This window comes from Arachis ipaensis, chromosome B1 (genome assembly GCF_059453495.1).
Source record: "Arachis ipaensis isolate K30076 ecotype BB chromosome B1, ASM5945349v1, whole genome shotgun sequence".
NCBI lineage: Eukaryota > Viridiplantae > Streptophyta > Magnoliopsida > Fabales > Fabaceae > Arachis > Arachis ipaensis.
The window spans coordinates 46,436,135-46,457,497 of record NC_142436.1 but is presented as its reverse complement, the minus strand read 5'-3'; positions in this window follow the sequence as shown (position 1 = coordinate 46,457,497).

The following is a 21,363-nucleotide window of genomic DNA, read 5'->3' as shown; positions in this document are numbered from 1 at the left end:
TCAAATAGGTGTTCTACTCTGACTTAATTATGCCGTGGATTTAATCTATTCGTGAATGACAAAATTCTATTCACAGAAAATTTTTGAAAAGCTCATGAGCAATACTGTTGATACCTAGGAACTGCACTTAAAAGGAGTTGTGTATGTAGCAATACCTGAAGTGCTTTTATGATTTTAGTATCTAATTTATAATTGAGGCTTGGTGTTTTGATGAGTTATTGTCTGCTTAATGCTATTAATTAATATTTTTGCATTAGGAGGTTGGTGCTCGCCTTGTATCCATTGGTCGGACACAAGAGCTTGAAAAGAAACAATTTGCTACTCGTGTAAAGAAATTGGAAATGTAACTATGTAAGGTTAAGTTTATTTCTGGATTTAATTTTTTTTCTGATGGTAACTTTTAAGATACTGCATTATATTCATGTTACTATCTTCACTTGGTGCAAAAAGACTTACTTATTTGTAATTAAAATTTACTAAAAGACATTTTTCGGGATAAAATTATGCTTGGCATAGTAACAATTTACAAGGAATAGTAGCAAAGATACAAATTATGCCAAGTTGTCACAATTTAGCAAGGTTCAGAGAGTTATATAAAATTAAAATTATTGCTGACTACAACAATTTATATAAATTTAAAAAAGACAAAAATGTAATCAAATTTCTCATTTAGAATAATTAGGTAATACTAGAGTTAGATTAATTTATTTATATAATTTATCCTTAGAATTACATACATGTCAAAATCAATATCTTTTAGTTTTGATGTAACTTTGTATATATTGTATACATGTATGATGAAGATGATAAACTAACAAATCATAAATCCTAAATGAATTATCATGGTTTATCATATGTAAGTGAAAAATGAAAAGTGAAAACCGGTCATCAATATTTGATTTAATTATACTAGTAATACATTACAATGTTAAAAGCTATAATGTTAACTTAGATTTTAGTACTTTATCTTTCCAGTAAAATTGATTCTTAACTACAAGAATTTAACAAATTAGCAACGAATTTTTGCGAGAAATATGTTAGGTCACTAATTCGTCACTAACTTGTGAGGAATTAGTGATGCACTAACGACAAAATTAATGAGCGGTCACAAAATACCTGAACTTGAGAAAAGCGACTGATTAGCGAGAAATTTACGAATAAGTTTGTTTCTCGCAGATTGACTTTTGTGGCTAAAAAAAGAGCGGAAAAAATTTCCTCACTAATTTGTCACAAATTAATTAGCGAGTGACAATGTTCTAGCAAATCAATCACTTAGGGGTTCAATCGAATAAAAGTAAAGTAACGAGTGATATTATTGTCACTATTCCGTCGCAAGTGTTTGATATACAATTAGCGAGAAACAATTCACACACTAGTTCGTCGCTAAATTAACTTTGTGCGAAATGGCTAATTAGTAAGGAACAACGTTCCTAGCTAATCCGTCACGAAGAATTGAAATACATTTTGCGATGGATAATTTCCTAGCTAATTTGTCACCAAAGTTTTTATTTTTTAGCGAGCAACTAGTTTCTTGCTAATTTGTCGCATAATATTGTAAAATTCAAAATAAAAGTAGCGACAGAAAATAGTCGTCGCTAACTCGTCGAAACAGATAAATCATTTAGCTAAGGAACTGTTCCTCGCTAATTAGTCGCTAAAGTGGAAATACGGATATTGAGCGCCTAGGACATAAGTAGTGAGAAATTTGCGACCATTTAACAACTGACACAGTTTGTTCGCTGATTTCAAGTCGCTGATTAGCGGGCAAAATACATTTGTCGCTAAGTTGTCGCAAGTTTAATTTAGCGAGCGACTTGGCAACTGCAATCTTGTCGCAAAGTAAAAGCTATATCCTACCTATTTTGTAGCAAATTACTCGCTAATCTCGTTGGAAATCCGTCGCAGAGTTATAACAAATCCAAAGCTGATCAAGAAAATTTTATAAGTAACTGGTCGCAACGGAGTCACTAATCAAAAGCTTATTTAGTGAGGAATTAGCGACCGTTTAACAACTGATATACTTTTCTCGCTTATTTGATGTTGTTACTAATTTGTCAGAAAAATATTAGTCCCATGTTGCTACTAATCACTAACCACTATATACATCCATGGAAAATTCATGAAAAAAATCGTTAAAAAAATAATACAAATTATTTTAATTTATTTATTTTAATATAAGATCATTGATATTTACATAAATATTTTCGTATTTTTTTAAAAAAATTTTATCTACCTTATAAAATATTTTTTAAAATTTAAATTCTTTTTAAAAAAAATCAAAATGAAAATTTGAAAACAAAAGAAAAAAAAAAGTAACTCAAAAAACAAAAAAGCATTTAATTTCAAAAATTTAAAACGTACCTATAAGAACTTTTTTTTTAATTATTTCAAATAAAAAATTGCGTATAAGCATTATTTCTAATGCTTTAAATCAAAATTTGAAAATTCTATTATCGTTACATGAAAAAACTAAAATGAGCCCTATTATATATACTATATATGAGATTTGAGATTGAGGATTTGAGATTTTGTTATACATTGATGCAAGACGTAATCAATACCTATGCATATGAATAGATTCATATATATATATATATAATACTAACAAACTTGATTTACACATATAATCAAACTTTATAAATAACATATTCAAATTTATAATCATAACACACATATACAAATGTACACTTGCTATCATAGTTGTAAAAATCGAATCGGACCGGTCGGTTCGACAAAAAACCGGTGAACTGGACCCTAATCCAACTCGGTTTACTCCTTGAACCGTTTAAGAAAAAAACCGGTATGATCCGGTAAGAATCGGATCAAACCGGCAAGAACCGGTGCAAACTGGTCTAACCGAACCGGACTGCGTGAAATTTTTTTTAAAATGTCTCCACCAGGTCTCGAACCAAGAACCTTGGAGCAAAAGCAACCTCCACTTGCCACTTAGCCATTGCACTTCTAATTATTTTTTAAATCCAGTTCGGTTTACTCCTTGAACTGTTTAAGAAAAAAACCGGTATAACCTGGTAAGAATTGGATCAAACCGGCAAGAACCGGCACAAACCGGTCTAACCGAACCGGTCTGCGTGAAAATTTTTTTAAAATGTCTCCACCAGATCTCAAACCAAGAACCTTGGAGCAAAAGTAACCTCCACTTACCACTCAGCCATTGCACTTCTAATTATTATATTTGACAAATACTAATTATATAGTATACAAAAATATAATTTGCACTACTTCCATTTTGTTCCTTAGTCTTTTTCTGTTCTGGTAAGGAAAACACATGTCTCTGTTTAACACTCCTGCTCTGCCTTTTCTGTTTGCTGATGGAACTATCATAGGAGATAGTATTGATGATAATAAAGAACTGTTAGAGTTGCTGCTGTTGCTGCTAGTTTGATTCGAGTCTGTTGCTGCTACAAACTAAAACAAAAGAGGGGTTTGCTGCACTTAATTATCGAATTTTGGCTAATCGAGGTAGGGAGTTTAATTTAAACGATTTTAATTTAAGAATGTCGACAAAGTTTATTGGATAACTGCAAATAGGTATAATAGTTGTGAGTGATTGATTGATTATATGAATGTTGAATTGTGGCTGAGATTGTGATTGGAATGATTGAGATTTTGGTTGGAACTTTGATTGAATTCGTTGATTTTGTGAAATTGATCATGCGTGGTTTATGAATTGTTTGATGAGAGATTGTTGTGAATTTTGTACTTTGATGGATTAAATTGAAATTTTTGTTATTAAACTGGTTATATGATTATTGTAATGGACTTAGTTGGTGATTGATTGGAGTTGGGTTTAGAGAATATTTGGAGGAATGAATCTTGAAATGTTGAATTGATTGTTGAGAATCTGAGTTTTGAAAATAAATGGAAACTTTGGAAGTAAATCAGATATTCAACAGTAATCAAAATGATAAGAGAGTAAAAGCTAAGTAAAGTAGGATGAAATTCGTTGTTGGAATTTAATTTTGAGAAGTTTGAATTAACTGGAGAATTAGTTGTGATTTTCAAAATTAAACTGAAAAATCTGATTTCCTGCATTATCTTTAAATGATATCGGTAACTTTGAAAAGCTATAAATAATTCTGTGATGATCAGAATTGTGTGAGACCAAGTCTGGATTAAGCTTGGGAATATAAGGAGCTGGGCTGGGGAATTTAAGACCTTTTTGTTAAGTATATGATTTATGGTGAATTTTTGAGTTATGGTTGTGGAATCTGATTTTTACTGCAGAATTTTTAGAACAGCAGTAACTTGTTGGCTCTGCTGTGAGTGTTTCGAATTGAATTTTGAAATGGAACCAATTTTAAATGAAACTTTAGTCCTATTATTTTAATTTTGTAAAATTTCAGAACGGTTGGACTTGTAGTTTTAAAGATATGAATTTTTGAAAGATGATGCATTTTGAAGTAAAAGCCAGATTCTGTTTCCTTAAATAAGTAACTTTGAGAGTTTATAACTTTGGATTTTGGATAGATATTGAGATGGAACCAATTGAAGGTGAAATTTAAGTATGTTTATCATATGTGATTTAAATTTCAGGACTTTCAATGTTTTAATGAGTAAGTTATGGGATTTGAAAGAGGATATGTTCATTAACTTTTAAAACAGAATTCTGCAGAAAATTACTCAACTTCTAAATTATATAACTCCTTCATTAAAAACGATATTGATCTGGAACCAATTTTAAAAGAAACCTGGATGAGTGAAGTTGAACCACATTAATTTTTAAGGTCGTTGGATTTAACTTGGATTTTATATTGAATTTTGAATATCACATGCTGCTGCTATTTTCTGATTTTAAGACACTGCAGAGCAGTCACGGTTTTGCTTCTATTCTCAAAGTTAGAGTAAGTAAAAAATTATAATTTTTCATTTAATTTAAAGTTTAATCCGAGACGGTCATATGGATATAAATTTTGTGCAATTCCAAATTCATTTGATATTTTAAAAACAAAATTGAAATTAGGCTACCAATGTTGTTTTGGTAACTACCCTGGGTATAGGGTTTAAAATTTGATTTTTACACTATTATTAAGTATTTTGAGAATATATTGTTGTGGTACTTGTTGATAAAAGGTTGGTGAAATGTTGAGAAAGAGGGAACCCGTATGGGTGGCTAAGTTCTATTTTTAGAGGAGGTTATGTTCGAATTTTTATAAAAGTATAAGGTTGTAATTAAAACGAATATTTAAGACTTGTTTAAAGACGATAACTTTGCTGATTCTTTCGAGAAAAGATTATTTGGTTTATGAGGTTGTTGGCAAGGGCGTGGAAAGAAGGTTAACATCCTCTGCTGATTTAGTTGGTTAAACTTGCACAAATTACTACTGTAGAGTGATGTTATTGAACCTGTTTTCTGATGCAATCTCTTTTAATGGGAATCAATTGTTTGATTTTTGGTCAGTGTTAAATAGTCAATTATTGTACTCTCTTTTTTCAACGTCTCTTATCAATCATTCAGCTATTTGTTGGCTCATGCTATTTTCGACTCACCTTGTTCTCTTCTGTTGAGAGGAGCTGAAAATGAATCCTGTTTGTGTTTCTTGGTAAAGTTTCTACTTTAATTTCTCATCTTGCTTTCTTCTATTTGATTCTGTTGTTTATCTTGATTAATTTTTTTGCGTGCAAACAAGAATCACATGATGTTGTGTAGTGTAGTACAGTGCCTTTGATTTTGACTGTTGTTGGATTCTTTATAATTATGAAAATTCTTTTCTTTTCTTTTTTGTTGAATTTCTTGCTACTTCTTTGGTGATCATCTTCTATAAATCCATTTATGGAATTTTTCATCATAGGTTAGTTTGGCTTATAGTTCTATGACCTCATGTATGGACACAAAATTTTCCATTTTTTTATTGATTCGTGTTGCTTTTCTGTAATCTGCAGAACTGATGAGGTAATCAACACTCAATTGATGGTTTCTCGGTAAATTTTCCAAAAATGACTCAAGCATTTTTCTCCATATTTCAGCTGGAAACAAAGAGGTTGTTATGGCTTATTGGCATTACATTTGCAGTATGTAAATTAAATTATTAGTTTTATTATAGAATTGTAATTTTTTAATTATAATTATAGCATGTAAATAATTCATGTAAATCAATAAAAAAATAAATTCTTTTTATACTTTTTTATTTTCTCCCTTCAAAAGCGTGGCTATGTCTCCCATTGGCACGCTTTCGAAGTGTAGCTAACACTAACTCAATTGGCACGTTTCTAAAAAAGCGTGGTGAAAAGATATCGCTACACTTTTTGCAAATTTGGAATGCTTTAAAAGCATAGCAAAAGCCAGTTTTTCTTGTAGTGCGAGATACTTATCGATTTGTTACTAGTTTAAAAGGAATTTGCGATGACATTTTGCGATAGTATTACAACTAATTGACTACAGATTATTTCCTAGCAAATTAGCGACTATTTCATAACTCTACTTTCTCATTTCGAATAGATTTGGTTTAGCAACAAAATTTTTACAAATTTGATTAAGAATTTTTAAAGATTAGCTATAGATTTGCTACAAAATGTGACAGATTTGCGATCATATTAGCGGACAACTTGCGACGAGTTAGGTTCGGAAAAATTCCTCTCGAATTAGCGTCAACTAATCATTCTATTTCGTCTACGAAGTTAGCTTGCATTTAGCGATGAGTCTGCTGCAATAGAGTTTGTCGCTAATTAGCGACTACCGTTTAGTCTATTTCTTCTATGGAATTAGCTTTTACTTTAGTGATGGATTTGCGACTATCTATTCGGTAGCTAAAAAATTTTCCGATGAATTAGCGACTGTTGTGTTTGCCTCACTAATTTGCGACTTGTAATCAGCGAGGAAAGCATTAGTTGCTAGGTGGTAGCTAATCCGTCACAAATTATATTTTGCGTCGGATTAGCGACGATTTTACGACTCTTTTTGTGGTAACTAATCAGTCATATTCTTGTAGTCAAGAGAATGGTACTCTTATATGAGTGGTTTTGTTTTGTGAATATAACATTAAAAAAGTATAAAAAGAATTTAATCTCATAATTAGCTACTTTTGTGAATATATCAAGTGTACCCTTATGACTCTATTGAATCTTATATCAATTGCTGCTCTAAAAAAATTAAGACTGTTGAAATTAAAGTTTTATCAAATTGAATTTAAGATTTCTGTTGTGATTGAATTTGTTTGTTTGCCATGCACAGAGGTGACCACATAGTAAAGATAATTGATTGTGAAATTGGAAGTTGCGTAAAGGTGCTAGGTGGTCATAGAAGGACGCCTTGGGTGGTAAGCTTGTAATCTAGCTTTCCATAGTAATTTATTGGATCTATGCCATTACTTTCTTTTGGTGCCTATTGTATAGAATGAATCCTCCAGCATGAATTTTGATAAGATATGCATTTAGGAAGTGACAATTCTATGAAATTCAGCACCAAGTTTTCATTATTATCCATCAAAACCATTGGCTGCTGTTCAAATTGTGTGGTTTTTTAATGTTTTGTTATTTGCTTACTGTATCCTAAATTGGTATTTGAATAATTTGTTCAAGTGGTTAGTAGTTGAGTTCAAGTTGTTAGTATCTGAATACTGTATTATGAAAGTGTGGGTTGAATCGAAAAAGAGATTTCTTTCAATTCAGTGTAGACATCTAAAATTAAATTGTATTCATTATAATTAAGAACTCAACTACTTTTCATAATATTTTCGATTTGCTTGATATATCTGATACATATCTTAACTAGAGATACTTGATGTGCTTGTGCTAAACAAAAAGAGCATTCTTTTTATGATAATGCATAAAGGGCTAAAGGGCAGATTGATGCAAATGAAACGAGTCCTAGATGATTGTTGAAGCAAGAAGTTGTTCTGCTAGTATGGATAGAGTACTACTATAAAAGCAACTGTATGGACCATGAGTTTATGCAACATATGAGCTTATACTATTATGGACCAAGAGTGTTGCCATGTAATTAGAGTATCCTATGTGACACTAAAATGGGACGTTTTGCAAAACATGTTTGAATGCTAGCAATTTGTGTTCTAAAGAGATTTCAGGAATCAGTGGCTATGCAGTACATAAAAGATTAAAAATGGAATAGGACCTTGTTGAATATATAAAAGGGATCCTTTCTAAGTCTTTCGCTCTCCATTATGGGCAAGAATTTTGTATATGGTGTGGAAGGTACCTGTTACATAACAATCAAACTAATATATCAAAAACAAAACACACAAATCTCCAATCCATGATATATATATATATATATATATATATATATATATTTTTGCCTGGTATTTCTTTTTTCAATTTGTTTAATATTATCTTATGACACTACTATTTTATATTTATTTTTTCCTGCTTCTTTTATATTATATGTTGCTATTCTATTTCTACCTTTTAGGTTTGCAATCTTTACAAGTAATTCGGGTGTAGTTTTATAGAATTAAATTAAGAAAAATTAAAAAAAAAAACAGGATAATAGCAATCTTTACAAGTAATTCACCTTCTCCTTCCATCGCATCATTGAGTTTCTTTACAGCAGCAATTCTTTGATCCGACAAAATAGCTTTGTATACAATGCCTCCTGCACCCCTTTCAATCTCTTGGCTGAATCCTTTTTCGCCCTTTTTAGCTCAGAATAGTTAAATTTTCTAAATCCCACTGTTGCAAGATAATGGCCATGTAGATCTATGCTAGAATTCTGCTGGCTCTTGATTAAGAACAAAACAACAAAGACGCAAGTCATTTCAAGAACTCCAATTGCAGTAGCAAAACACAAAAGGAACTCACAAAATGGCTTACATGCTTTTTCTGTTTTAGTACTCTTCTAGTTCCACCATTAGATTTTGGATTCATGCTTTTTCATTTTCCCCCCTTAATACAATAAATGAAACTCGTGTCCAATTCCATGATTCATAAGATTGACACTATTGGATTGATTTTAATTTTAAAAGATTGTCATTTGTGATGGCTGGTACTCGGTGTGCGGACAATATCAAGTTCAATGGTTCTACTTCTACTGTTACTATTTGGTCGCTATTTTACTAAAATATTTGTTCTTATCATATTTGGCAATTTATATACAAACTTTAGTTTCATTTTGAATTGTGTATTGGTGTTTAGGAAGTTATGGGTCAGGAACTTTCTCATGAAGGGGTTAATAGCGAGCATATATCATATGATCACTATGAGCAGGAGGAAGAAAAACATGAGGAAGTTGACGTGGATTATATGGATGAGGATGACACAAATGTGGAACCAATGTTCGAGTATCACGGCTTCGATGAAAGGTATAACATTGACTCACTCGAAGACATTGGGATGATTGAATTTTGGAACATCAGGGACGAAGATGTATGTCATTTTCACTTTGCTGATGTCAACATTGCATTTGAGTTCTACAATAGATATGCAAGGACAAGAGGCTTTAGTGCTCGGAAGAACAGGACTAGGAAGAGTCGTGTGTGCGTACTTAATTTGAAAAATTTTGTATGTCATCGCGAAGAATTTAGACCGCAAAATAATTATGGCATTGGAAACTCTAAGAGAAAACCTACTCCCGAGACAAGGTGTGGCTGCAGTGCAATGATGGAGATTCGTCTAGATGCACCTAGTGGTCGTTGGTTTATTTCTTATTTTTCTGATGAACACAATCATCCGTGATGAGCGGATAATTTATACGCTTTTTGGCATTGTTTTTAGGTAGTTTTTAATATGTTTTAATCACTTTTTATTATATTTTTATTAGTTTTTAAATAAAAATCACATTTCTAGACTTTACTATGAGTTTGTGTGTTTTTCTATGATTTCAGGTATTTTCTGACTGAAATTTAGGGAGCTGAGCAAAAATCTGATTAAGGCTGAAAAGGATTGCAGATGCTGTTGGATTCTGACCTCCCTGCACTCGAAATGGATTTTCTGGAGCTACAAGAGTCCAAATGGCGCGCTCTCAATTGCGTTGGAAAGTAGACATCCAGGGCTTTCCAGAAATATATAATAGTCCATACTTTGCTCAAGGATAAATGACGTAAACTGGCATTCAACGCCAGTTCCATGTTGCATTCTGGCGTTAAACACCAGAAACAGGTTACAAGTTGGAGTTAAACGCCAGAAACAGGTTACAACCTAGCGTTTAACTCTGGAAACAGCCTAGGCACGTGTAAAGCTCAAGTCTCAGCCCCAGCACACACCAAGTGGGCCCCAGAAGTGAATTTCTGCACTATCTATCTTAGTTTACTCATTTTCTGTAAACCTATGTTACTAGTTTAGTATTTAAACAACTTTTAGAGATTTATTTTGTACCTCATGACAATTTAGATCTGAACTTTGTACTCTTTGACGGCATGAGTCTCTAAACTCTATTGTTGTGGGTGAGGAGCTCTGCTGTGTCTCGATGGATTAATGCAATTATTTCTGTTTTCTATTCAAACACGTTTGTTTCTATCTAAGATATTCATTCGCACTTCAATATAAAGAAGGTGATGATCCGTGACACTCATCACCATTCTCAACCTATGAATGCGTGCCTGACAACCACCTCCGTTCTACCTTCGATTGAATGAGTATCTCTTGGATTCCTTAATCAGAATCTTTGTGGTATAAGCTAGAATCCATTGGCAGCATTCTTGAGAATCCGGAAAGTCTAAACCTTGTCTGTGGTATTTTGAGTAGGATTCAAGGATTGAATGACTGTGACGAGCTTCAAACTCACGAGTGTTGGGCATAGTGACAGACGCAAAAGGATCAATGGATCCTATTCTGACATGATCGAGAACCGACAGATGATTAGCCGTGCGGTGACAGCGCACCTGGACCATTTTCACTGAGAGGACGGATGGTAGCCATTGACAACGGTGATCCACCAACATACAACTTGCCATAGGAGGAACCTTGTGTGCATGAAGAAGAAGACAGGGGAAAAGCAGAGATTCAGAAGACAAAGCATCTCCAAAACTCCAACATATTCTCCATTACTGCATAACAAGTATTTATTTCATGCTCTTTTATTTTTCGCAATTCAAACTGATAATCATAATTAATCTCCTGACTAAGATTTACAAGGTAACCATAGATTGCTTCAAGCCAACAATCTCCGTGGGATCGACCCTTACTCACGTAAGGTATTACTTGGACGACCCAGTGCACTTGCTGGTTAGTTGTGCGGAGTTGTGAAAAGTGTGAATCCCAATTTCGTGCACCAAGTTTTTGGCGCCGTTGCCGGGGATTGTTCGAGTTTGGACAAATGACGGTTATTTTGTTGCTTAGATTTGGAAAAATTTTTCTTTTTGGTTTAGAGTCTTCTATTATTATTTTTTGGTTGAATTTTTTTTAAATCTTTATTTTCTCTTTTTAATTTTTTTCAAAAATTTTTATAAACTAATAATTGAGTTTTTCTGTTTGAGTTTAGTTTCATATTTTAAGTTTGGTGTCAATTGCATGTTTTTATTTTCTTTTAAATTTTCGAATTTGTGTTTATTATTCTTTCTTAATCTTCAAGTTGTTCTTGTCCAATTTTCTTGTTTGATCTTTAGTTTTTCTTGTTCTGTGTCTTTTCTTGTTTTTCTTGTGCTTTTTCAAAATATCAATTTTCAAAAAAAATTTATTTGTTAAATACCTTTTTAAAACACGTTAAATTTATAGCTCAGTTGACTAGAACGTTGTGCTTATGTTCTTGGTAATTGGGTATCTTCGTTTTAAAACTTTTCAAAAATAATTTTTCTTTGATTAAATCTTGTGTCAAGTTTTAAGTTTGGTGTTTTCTTGTCAGTTTTTATTTAATTTTCGAAAATTTATTTTTGGTTTTCTAAAAATTTTAAGTTTGGTGTTCTTTTTATGTTCTTGAGTCTTTGAATTTTTGTTCTTCGTGTTCTTGTGAATCTTCAAGGTGTTCTTGAGTCTTGCTTATGTTTTGATCTTAAAATTTTTATGTTTGGTGTTCCTTGGTGTTTTTCCTCAAAATTTTCGAAAACAAGGAGCATTAGATCTAAAAAATTTTAAATTTTGTGTCTTTTTATTGTTTTTCTCTTTCTTCATTAAATTCCAAAATATTTTCCCTTTTTATTCTAATTGATTTTCGAAATTTTCCTTTAAAAATTCAGATTTTTATTTTAAAATTTCTATTTTATCTTATATTAGTTTTAAAAATTTTGAAATTCAAATTTTTTTCAAAAAAAAAATCATATCTTTTTCAAAAATTTATCTTATCTTATTTCAAATTTCAAAATTCAAAATTCAAAATTTAATTTTCAAATTTAAAATTTAAATTTCAAAACTTTTTAATTTAAATTTCTTATCTTCTCTTACCTAGCTTATCTTATCTTTTTCTAATCTCAAATCTTAAAATCAAATCTTTTTCACATTTTTTCTTTTTTTATTTATTTTATTTTATTTTCTTACAAGTATCTTTAATTTTAGGACATATCTTTTTCAAAACTTCCTAACCAGTTTCTCTCTCTTCATTTTTTTCGAAAATCCTCACCCACATCTTTTTCAAATCTTTTTAATTAATTAATTAATTTAGTTTTCAATTTTATTTTATTTATATTTCTTCAAATTTTCGAAATTATAGTCAATTTTTTAATTATTTTATTTTATTTTATTTTAATTTCGGTTTTAAAAAAAAAATTTATTTGCAATCCGCATCATCTCCCTTTCTCCATCATGGACCTAAGTGGAAATGAACAGTCCAGAAGGACTCTGGGGTCATATGCTAACCCCACTACTGCTGCATATGGGAGTAGCATCTGTATACCTCCCATCAAAACAGGCAGTTTTGAGTTGAATTCTCAGCTCATTATCATGGTGCAGCAAAGTTGCCAGTATTCCGGTCTTCCACAGGAAGAACCTACAGGGTTTCTGGCACAGTTTTTACAAATTGCTGACACAGTACATGATAAAGAAGTAGATCAGGATGTCTACAGATTATTATTGTTTCCATTTGCTGTAAAAGACTAAGCTAATAGGTGGTTAAATAACCAACCTAAGGCTAGCATAAGGACATGGAAACAGCTGTCAGAAAAATTCCTGAATCAATACTTCCCTCCAAAACAGATGACACAGCTAAGGCTGGACATCCAAGGCTTTAAACAAGGAGATAATGAATCTCTTTATGATGCCTGGGAGAGATACAGAGAGATGCTAATAAAATGCCCCTCTGAAATATTTTCAGAATGGGTGCAGTTAGACATCTTCTATTATGGGCTTACAGAGAAAGTTCAAATTTCTCTAGATCACTCAGTTGGTGGATCTATACACATGAGAAAGACAATTGAAGAGGCTCAAGAGCTTATTGATACAGTTGCCAGAAATCAGCATCTGTACCTAAGCAGTGAATCTTCCATGAAAAAAGAGGCTAAAACAGTAACTGCTGAACTCAGTCCTGCAAAACAAATTACTGAATTCAATCAGCAATTAGACTTTCTAACAAAACAGCTGGCCGAATTCAAGGAGATACTACAAGACACAAGAATGGCTAATCTAAATATGGAAGTACAGTTGAAGCAAACAAAACAGCAGTTATCAAAACAAATAACGGAAGAGTGCCAAGCAATTCAATTAAGAAATGGGAAAACATTAAATACCTCACTTCAAGGCAGCAGGAAGCCAAGAAATGAACAACCTGCTATCCAAAATCCCTCTAAGGACAGTAAGAGCCCAGAGAGGAATAACTCTGGCGTTCAAACGCCAGAAACGGCCAAGGATTTGGCGTCAAACGCCCAATGGAAGCTCAGTTCTGGCGTTCAAACGCCAGGAACAAGTAAGGAGTTGGCATCCAACGCCACTCTAGCTTATAACCCTGGCATTCAAATGCCAGTGAGGGATCAGACACACACAAGTGCTGATAACAACCCCTCTAAAAAGGCTTCTCCAACCACCTCTGTAGGAAATAAACCTGCAGCAACTAAGGTTGAGGAATACAAAGCCAAGATGCCTTATCCTCAAAAACTCCGCCAAGAGGAGCAGGATAAGCAATTTGCCTGCTTTGCAGACTATCTCAGGACTCTTGAAATAAAGATTCCGTTTGCAGAGGCACTTGAGCAAATACCCTCTTATGCCAAGTTCATGAAAGATATCTTGAGTCATAAGAAGGATTGGAGAGAAACTGAAAGAGTTCTTCTCACTGAAGAATGCAGTGCAGTCATTCTGAAAAGCTTCCCAGAAAAGCTTAAAGATCCCGGGAGCTTTATGATACCATGCATATTAGAGGGAAATTGCACCAAGACAGCTTTATGTGATCTTGGGGCAAGCATCAACCTAATACCTGCATCCACTATCAGAAAGCTTGGTTTAACTGAAGAAGTCAAACCAACCCGGATATGTCTCCAACTTGCTGATGGCTCCATTAAATACCCATCAGGCATAATTGAGGACATGATTGTCAAGGTTAGACCATTTGCCTTCCCTACTGACTTTGTAGTGCTGGAAATGGAAGAGCACAAGAGTGCAACTCTCATTCTAGGAAGACCATTCCTAGCAACTGGACGAACCCTCATTGACGTCCAAAAAGGGGAGATAACCCTGAGAGTCAATGAGGATGAGTTTAAGTTGAATGTTGTCAAAGCTATGCAACATCCAGACACATCAGAAGACTGCCTGAGCATTGATATTATTGACTCCCTGGTGGAAGAGGTCAATATGACTGAGAGTCTCGAATCAGAGCTAGAGGACATTTTTAAAGATGTTCAGCCTGATTTGGAGGAACCAGAGGAAATAAAAGAACCTCTGAAAACTCCTCAGGAAGAGGAGAAACCTCCTAAACCCGAGCTCAAACCACTACCACCATCCCTGAAATATGAATTTTTGGGAGAAGGTGACACTTTTCTTGTAATCATAAGCTCTGCTTTAGAGCCACAGGAAGAGAAAGCACTAATTTAGGTGCTAAGGACACACAAGACAGCTCTTGGGTGATCTATAAGTGATCTTAAGGGCATTAGCCCATCCAGATACATGCACAAGATCCTATTGGAGGATGATGCTAAGCCAGTGGTTCAACCACAGAGGCGGCTAAATCCAACTATGAAGGAAGTGGTGCAGAAAGAGGTCACCAAATTACTGGAGGCTGGGATTATTTATCCTATTTTTGATAGCCCCTGGGTGAGCCCTGTTCAATTTGTTCCCAAGAAGGGAGGCATGACAGTGGTTCATAATGAAAAAAATAAACTGGTTCTTACAAGAACAGTTACAGGGTGGCGCATGTGTATTGACTACAGAAGGCTCAACACAGCCACCAGAAAGGATCATTTTCCTTTACCATTCATAGACCAGATGCTAGAGAGACTAACAGGTCATGAATATTACTGCTTTTTGGATGGCTATTCAGGTTACAACCAAATTGCAGTAGATCCTCAGGACCAAGAGAAAACAGCATTCACATGTCCTTTTGGAGTATTTGCTTACAGAAGAATGCCTTTTGGTCTGTGTAATGCACCTGCAACCTTTCAGAGGTGTATGCTCTCTATCTTCTCTGATATGATAGAGAAGTTTCTGGAAGTCTTCATGGATGACTTTTCAGTATTTGGAGACTCATTCAGCTCCTGCTTTGACCATTTAGCACTTGTTCTGAAAAGATGCCAAGAGACCAACCTAGTTTTAAACTGGGAAAATGTCACTTTATGGTGACTGAAGGAATTGTCCTTGGGCATAAAATTTCAAACAAGGGAATAGAGGTGGATCAAGCTAAAGTGGAAGTAATTGAAAAATTACCACCACCTGCTAATGTTAAGGCAATCAGAAGCTTTCTGGGGCATGCAGTATTCTATAGGAGGTTTATAAAGGATTTTTCAAAAATTGCAAAACCCCTTAGCAATCTGCTAGTTGCTGACACGCCATTTGTTTTTGACACAGAGTGTCTGCAGACGTTTGAGACTCTGAAAGCTAAGCTGGTCACAGCACCAGTTATTTCTGCACCAGACTGGACTTTACCATTTGAACTAATGTGTGTGACCACGCCATTGGTGCAGTACTAGGGCAGGGGCATGACAAGCTTCTGCATGTCATTTATTATGCTAGCCGTGTTTTAAATGATGCCCAGAAAAATTACACAACCACAGAAAAAGAATTGCTTGCAGTGGTTTATGCCATTGACAAGTTTAGATCATACTTAGTAGGATCAAAAGTGATTGTGTACACTGATCATGCTGCTCTTAAATATCTATTCACAAAGCAGGATTCAAAACCCAGGCTCATAAGATGGGTGTTGCTTCTGCAAGAGTTTGATATAGAAATAAGAGACAGAAAAGGGACAGAGAATCAAGTAGCTGATCACCTGTCCCGGATAGAACCAGTAGCAAGAGCATCCCTCCCTCCTACTGAGATCTCTGAAACCTTTCCGGATGAGCAATTGTTTGCTATTCAGGAAGCTCTGTGGTTTACAGACATTGTAAACTATAAGACTCAAGGTTCACCTTCTGTAACCATGGAGAGGAAGCATGAAAAGCTTCTCTCACTATAGAGTCAAACAAAATCCCCACATTCAAACTCTAAGTTTGGTGTTGGGAGGCCACAACCAAACTTTAAGTTTGGTGTTGAGAGGCCCCAACCTTGCTCTGGCTATCTGTGAGGCTCCATGAGAGCTCACTGTCAAGCTATTGACATTAAAGAAGCGCTTGTTGGGAGGCAACCCAATGTTATTTAATTATATCTATTTATTTTCCATTGCTATTTTATGTTTTCTTTAGGTTGATGATCGTGTGAAGTCACAAAAACTACTGAAAAATCAAAAACAGAATGAAAAATAGCACACCCTGGAGAAAGAGCATTCTGGCATTTAAACACCAGAAACAAGCATCTGTCTGGCATTTAACGCCAGAAACAAGCACCAAGCTGGCATTTAACGCCAGAAACAAGCATCAACCTGGCGTTAAACGCCAGAAACAGGCTACATTTGGGCGTTTAACGCCAAATACAGGCAGCAGTCTGGCGTTAAATGCCAGTATTGCAGACAAAGGGCATTTTGCACGCCTAATTGGAGTAGGGATGCTAAGTCCTTGACCCCTCAGGATCTGTGGATCCCACAGGATTTGTGGACCCCACAGGATCCCTACCTTTTCTTCTCTCCTCTTCACACCTTTTCATAACTCTCTTCCCCAAAATAACCTCCACCAATCACCTCCATTACTCCTCCAAAACCATCATACAACCACCACTTCTCCCCCTTAGCCGAATACACCTTCTCCCTCAATCTCCTCCATTTTCTTCTTCTTCTACTACTTCCTTTCTTCTTTTGCTCGGGGACGAGCAAACCTTTTAAGTTTGGTGTGGTAAAAGCATTTGTTTTTTGTTTTTCCATGACCATTTATGGCACCTAAGGACAGAGAAACCTCAGGGGATGCACTTTCCTCCACAAAACTATTGGGAGCAAATCAACACCTCCCTAGAAGAATTAAGTTCCAACATGGGACAACTAAGGATGGAACACCAAGAGCACTCCATCATTATCCATGAGATTAGAGAAGATCAAAGAGCTATGAGGGAGGAGCAACAAAGACAAGGAAGATACATAGAGGATCTCAAGAGCACCATTGGTTCTTCAAGAAGAGGAAGACGCCACCCTCATTAAGGTGGACCCATTCCTTAATCTCCTTGTTCTTATTTTCCTGTTTTTCGTTTACTATGCTTCATGTTTAATTATGTTTGTGTCTTTACTATATGATCACTAGTATCTAAGTGTCTATGTCTTAAAGATATGAATGTCCTATGAATCCATCACCTTTCTTAAATGAAAATTATTTTCTGAAAAAGAAAAAGAAGTACATGAATTTTGAATTTTAAAATAGTTTAATTATTTTGATGTGGTGGCAATACTTTTTGTTTTCTGAATGAATGCTTGAACAGTGCATATGTCTTTTGAATTTATTGTTTATGAATGTTAAAATTGTTGGCTCTTGAAAGAATGATGAAAAAGGAGAAATGTTATTTGATAATCTGAAAAGTCATAAAAATGATTCTTGAAGCAAGAAAAAGCAGTGAAGAACAAAGCTTGTAGAAAAAAATGCGAAAAAAAAGAGAGCAAGAAAAAGAAAAAGCAAGCAGAAAAAGCCAAAAGCTCTTTAAACCAAAAGGCAAGAGCAAAAAGCCAATAGCCCTTAAAACCAAAAGGCAAGGGTAATAAAAAGGATCCAAGGCTTTGAGCATCAATGGATAGGAGGGCCTAAAGGAATAAAATCCTGGCCTAAGCAGCTAAACCAAGCTGTCCCTAACCATGTGCTTGTGACGTGAAGGTGTCAAGTGAAAACTTGAGACTGAGCGGTTAAAGTCGAGGTCCAAAGCAAAAACAGAGTGTGCTTAAGAACCCTGGACACCTCTAATTGGGGACTTTAGCAAAGCTGAGTCACAATCTGAAAAGGTTCACCCAGTTATGTGTCTGTGGCATGTATGTATCCGGTGGTAATACTGGAAAACAGAGTGCTTAGGGCCACGACCAAGACTCATAAAGTAGCTGTGTTCAAGAATCAACATACTGAACTAGGAGAATCAACAACACTATCTGAATTCTGAGTTCCTATAGATACCAATCATTTTGAACTTCAAAGGATAAAGTGAGATGCCAAAACTGTTCAGAAGCAAAAAGCTAATAGCCCCGCTCATCTAACTAAGACTGATCTTCATAGATGTTTTTGGAATTCATTGTATATTCTCTTCTTTTTATCCTACTTTGTTTTTAGTTGCTTGGGGACAAGCAACAATTTAAGTTTGGTGTTGTGATGAGCGGATAATTTATACGCTTTTTGGCATTATTTTTAGGTAGTTTTTAATATGTTTTGGTCACTTTTTATTATATTTTTATTAGTTTTTAAATAAAAATCACATTTCTGGACTTTACTATGAGTTTGTGTGTTTTTCTGTGATTTCAGGTATTTTCTGGCTGAAATTGAGGGAGCTGAGCAAAAATCTGATTCAGGCTGAAAAGGACTGCAGATGCTGTTGGATTCTGACCTCCCTGCACTCGAAATGGATTTTCTGGAGCTACAAGAGTCCAAATGGTGCGCTCTCAATTGTGTTGAAAAATAGACATCCAGGGATTTTCCAGCAATATATAATAGTCTATACTATACGAGTATCTCTCTTTCACGCAAAGGGACATGAATAAAGGTGGCAGGTGTGATTAATATTTTTGTCTAATAGTTTGAGTGGATATACTAATTTATAAGGAAGTTATTTTTTCTAGACTAAACCATGCTATGTACTCACACGAGTAAAGTGTATAATTAAATTATCAATTCAAAAATAGTTGTTAAATTGAAGGCATATTTTCATTTAACAATTTTTTTTGTATGCAGCGATATGCTTTAAGCGACAAATACACACCGGCTGAGGTTATCTTTGATTTCCTTGGAGCATATATGTCACTGATAATTAGCCACATCGTTAGGGTACAAGTGACCAATTTGTTTCCCATTAATATACTGTTATATTTTTTAGTGTTTATAATGGTTTAAGGTTTATCGCAGGTTTTTATCCCTATCTGTGAGGAACTACATTGGTATTTGGTTATTGTTGACTTTACGAGTCGTCGCCTAATCATATTAGATTCACTGCCTTGTGTCGGAAAAAATCAACAACGCAAAAGGAACGCAATTAAAGTGGTAATTATTTGTTCTAAATCAGTACTCAATCTTCTGGAATCACTTAACAATTTAAATAACCATTTGTTGTAACTAGTACTCTTAGTCAATTTAAATCATTTACAATTCACTCTTCTTGTTTTTTTTTTGTCATGAATTCACTCTTGTACAGACAACTTATTTAGAAGCGATGTTAGATGATCATATTTTTTATGATGATAAGTCTAAAGTTGTAGATTGCTCCACTTTTTGGCCTATGACACCTTTTGGCCTACCCACTCAAAAAAATAGATCGCAAGTCTAATATTAAATTTTTTTTAATATCATAACTCGTTCAATAGACTATATCTTATTTGTATATAATAACTATTTGTTAAATACTTTTTATCATAGGAATGATAGCGGAATTTGGGTGACCAGTTGGATGAGAGAATGTACTTTACAAGATGACTTCAATATTCAAGTCATATTTATAAGAAAGTATTTTTAAAATAATTTTTCCAACACACTTCTAATTAGAATTATATTGTTGTTGCTCTAAACAGATTAACGACTCCACACGAATGAGACTTGCCGTGGATCTGGTTTTAGAGGAGTACAATGATTTATGTCTCGTAATACAAGAAAATGCTCGGAAATATAGGACCAAGGTGGAAGCAGAGCATGAAGACATCTGGGAATGAGGAATTATCTTTGTAGATATTTTAAATATTTTCTTTGAAAGACAAATTACTAAGCTATGTTTCATTTGTTTTTACACTAATTTATCCTTCTATATATTACAATTCTATATTACTAATTTCCTTTACTTTATCGATTAATATAAATTATTCATAACATATATATTCCCGTAAATAACGATGAAATCAGTCACATGACCCAGGAGACTTCGGTTTTGAACATTATGGTATCCTTATGTATTGGAATTATTATTGTAGGCCATAAAATATAGGTCAGTGGTAACTCCGTACAATTAATTATTTACCAATATAAACATAGATACCTAAAAGATAGTTTATTTTGAAACATCTGCCAAATGTAACATATGAATTTGAAGCATCTAGAAAAAATATTATCTTTCATTCAATCAATATAACAATCTACGAAGTTACAATGTCAAAGACATGATGACATCACAATAATAATTTGGTGTAAAGGCTATTAAGTGTTACAGCTTTTTCCTTTTTCATTTGTGTGTGTGTGTGTGTGTGTGTGTGTGTGCGCTTGTGTGAAGGGGGGAAGGGCACAATGAAGGAAGGAAAGGAACCATGATGGGGATGGAACTCTGAAATCAGTTCAAGCACACAGGGCAGATAAAGTAAAATGGTAAAAATCCTAACAAGTCACTGGATATTGCCAACTTTCAACTAATCCTAAATCCTTACCATGACTATCCGTATAATCTACTCACCAAATCCTAACAAGTCACTGGATATTGCCAACTCGCCACTCCAATTCACTTCTTTGTACAATATCAACACACGCTCAATATTCAACCTAGTGCATTGTGTTGTCAAAATCCAGAATTGCTTAAAACTCTGAAAAATTTAACGTATAAACCAAAATTCATCTACAGTAACAAAAGAGTGTAGAGCACAAGAACAACTAATTCAAAGAAGATACCTTGCAGTACCAGAAAGTAAAAGATCAACTTCTTTGTCCCTAATGGAGTATGCCCTCAACGTATTTCCTCTAATGTGAGATCCAGGTGCAGTGTTCATAGAGCCCGGTTCATGGGCAACCAACAGCAACCCTTTAGGAAGAATCAACTCATCCCCTTCCTTGACTGAATCTAGTGTACGTAAAGCAGGCCCAA